We start from the raw sequence: 3,482 nt of genomic DNA, 5'->3' as shown, positions 1-3,482 counted from the left end.
ACGATAGGCAGCTAACAATTCGATATGGATAGCTCATTGCTTAGTGCTCGATGCGGCAATCTCTGTTATGAGTCGCCAGTGCGCAGTAGAAGCAAAGGCGACGTTATAACTTTATGGGTCAATTTGCGGACGCCCATTACGAGTGTACAGTTGTATTGGTAAGTAATGATAGGTATATCAATGTAACCTATGAATAAATGTATGAGTGTATGTGTTCAAGTATTAACCCATATGCGAAAAAGCCGCAAAATTGAAGGAAATTAACCGTGGCAAGGCGGCAGCAGCTAATCAGCATCGCTAAGTGCGTCGCCGACGCATCGTTGATAGGCAACAACGAACAGGCAGCGATTGCGGTCGCCGCGAATTAGGTGCATAATTGCAACGCAGTGGCAACGCCGACATAGTGAACAGAACGTTCGCAACAGTGATGTCCGCTTTGGCAGCGTAAAAGAAATGCTATAATTCTGTAAATGCATATATATATATATATATAAATATTAAGTGGTGAAGAGTAGTTATACAACAAATTTGTTCACCAAGGCTGCAAGCCACCAAGATTTGGGTAAGTGTTTGGCTCAGTGGCTCGAGCCATAGAGCAAGATTTCGGTTCAGTTCGTGAGCCTAGTCACATACCCCCCGAACCCATGGCTTGGGCTCGGTTCAATTTAATCAAAATATTTTTGTTTTTTTTAGCCTGAAGGCCTCAGTTGCTCTGGCTATACAATTGTACTTTAAAATTAATTCTGCCATACAATAAAATAAATAATGTCCGTTTTGTTCGATTCTTTGATCTTTTAAACCAATTGAATATTTTATTAAATATAATTAAAATTTGTAAATAACCTACATACATTTTTTTTATTTTATTAATGTTTTTATTTTAGTCTTAAATAGTTACTTATCTTTTTTTTTATTTTAATGAATCTTTTATTTAGGAAAGTGGTTCGGTTCGGGCTCGGTTCAGTTCAACACTGATTTGCAGCCTTGTTTGTCACACGCCGCTTTATATTATGCTTTATAGTTAGCTTGCAATGTAATTTTTAGCCATAAAACGGCTAAATTGCCACTGCTGCGCGTAGCGTCGGCAGCGGTGATTGGCGCAGTCGCAATCGAATCAGAGGAGCTGTCGACGCCGTCGCCGTCGACGTCTCTGTCGCTGTCGCTGTCATTGTTGCCGTCGCTGTCGACGACGCCGTCGTCAGTTTGCTTTGAACACTCGTACGTGAAAGTTGACGCTGCGTCTGCGACGGTGTCTTGAAAAAAGCTTTGCCAAAACAATTTTGAAAGCGCAAGCGTGCAACGGTTTTTTGTCTATCGTTTCGTACCAGCTACGATTTGTTTTTGTTATCATTTTTTGTTGTTGTTCGAAGTGAAGTGAAAAGCATATAAATTTTGTGAATATTTTATAAAGTTGTTGGCGAGTTTATTTATTTTTTTTTTCATATTTACACATATTTTGTTTTGGTGTTTTTTTGTAAACTTTTTCGATTTGTGCAATTTTGCTGAAAGCTAACAAAAATATGCAGCAACATTAATAAAGGCAACCGCAAGACAACAAAAGTCAACAACAATTACGAGTACGAGTACGAGTACTCGTTGCAGGCAATACGATCAGAGGAAGAGGTAAGTGAGCAAATATACATTGCATTTTGTTGTTGTTTTCTGCTTTGTTTATGCTTGCTTTTGGGATTGCATTTGAGCAAAAAACAATAACAAAAACAATAAAAAAAAGGAAATACCAATAAGTATGTATAAACCTGGCTGACTGGCTGCCTATCCCAGCTGACATACATACAGTTAGTCAAGTAATTGTTTTGACAAAGAAAAAAATTCAGATGATTAAATTTGCGCAAAAGTCTTCTTTTGGTTTTCATACATTTGTTTTTTGTTATATTGTTCCAAAAAAAAAAAAGATGGGCTTAACTATATACATAAAAAAAAAAATTAATATGTATATTTTTAATTTTGTTAAAACAATTACTCGACTAACAGTACACAGGCGATGGATTCGAACTTTATATACAGATACAAATGCACAGGTACAGATACAGATACAGATTCACAGATACACAGATACAAACAAGCTAGACATAACCTCATTAAAGTTGTCGCTGTTGTTGTCCTCATTTTATCCGGCTGCCTGGCGATGGAGTTGGAACCGTCTTCGATTATTGAGCCGTTTGACTTTTTCTCAACATCAACGAACCTGTTGCCAAAGCAGCATAAAAGAAAAATAATAAAAATATTATATATCTTTTATATATATTTATGTATATATATATATATATATAAATAATAAAAACATCTTGCTGCTGCTGGTAGCCTCTAGAAATATGCGAGCCAATCTTAAAGCTTATTTTTTTTCGATACACTTTAATCGGTTTAGGGTAGAACAACATGCACATTACTTTTGCGGTTTTATGCACGATTGGATGATCGCTCGACCTTTAACTAATCTTTTCGAACCTGTAGTTACCTGTAGTTATAAAAACGAAATTTTAAAAATATTTTGTATTGAGCTAGTATTGTTATAAAATTTATGAATGTTAGTTAACTGTAAATTAAAAATAATTTCATATTCCTATAGTGTTGAGTGTGATATAAAGTGAATTATTTTTAATTTTCCTTGATTTTTTAACAAGAGATTTTAAAGTTTTCAAGGGATCTAAATCACTATATTATATTATGTATAAATAGATAGTCAAAAATATAAATATGTTTGATTTTTAAAGATTCGGATCATGATAGTAAATATTAAACAATTTTTTAAGTAGGTATGTTTATGAAATAGATCCAATTGAGTTTAGAGCTTCTAAATTTTTGATGCAGTGAGAATAGAGTATGTACACGTCGTTTTTTGTGATTAAAGCTCAATCTTCTTGTATTTTTTTTTTTATTTGGTTTGCCGCTTGGTGTTGCCATGAACTTGCTTGTTGGCCAGACCAGACCAGGCCAGGCAAGGCAAGGCAAGGCAGGCAGCTGAATTAAGCCAGGCCTGGCTAAGTTCGCACTCGGGCTTATAGCAATTTTCGTTTGGATTCGCCCGCCTCAATTCCTTGTGCGCTTCGCTCCGTTTCGGTTCCCCTTCTTGCCCCTGCTTAGACTCCGTACAAGTTGAAAATAATTACATTGTAGAGTCGCATCATTATCGCCAAGCTTGAAATCTATTTGTGGTCCAGCTTCAATTTGCCACACATTTTGCGTCACCATGCCTGCCTCCCCCTGCCCCTGCCCCGTTCCTAATCAGCCGAGAAACATCGTCAACATCCAAAGGAATTGAAAGTGCGCGCGCGCGCATGCGCAATTAAGGCCAAGTGCGCAAAAAACAAAAAACACAGCGCAACAAAAAAATAAATGTTAAAAAAAAAATCACAGAGACAATAAACAGCAAAGTGTATAAAAGTCATCTGAAAAACACACACAAAACAAACAAAAGCGACCAAGTCGAAGGCTAAAATAGAGCGAGTGCCGCAAAAAAAAAA

At 36.4% G+C, this 3,482-nt stretch overlaps 1 protein-coding gene across 1 annotated transcript in view; it reads left to right on the top strand.

Annotated features, from left to right (window-relative positions):
- Positions 1-995: 995 nt before the first annotated feature.
- Positions 996-3,482, top strand: part of LOC117793837 (GATA zinc finger domain-containing protein 10) — a 21,363-nt gene continuing 18,876 nt past the window's right edge. The window contains exon 1 of the mRNA XM_034634259.1: positions 996-1,623. The gene's annotated coding sequence lies outside the window, so the exon portion shown is untranslated. The remainder of the gene's footprint in view (positions 1,624-3,482) is intronic.

Source organism: Drosophila innubila, chromosome X (genome assembly GCF_004354385.1).
Source record: "Drosophila innubila isolate TH190305 chromosome X, UK_Dinn_1.0, whole genome shotgun sequence".
NCBI classification, from domain to species: domain Eukaryota; kingdom Metazoa; phylum Arthropoda; class Insecta; order Diptera; family Drosophilidae; genus Drosophila; species Drosophila innubila.
This window is presented reverse-complemented; position numbering and strand designations above follow the sequence as displayed.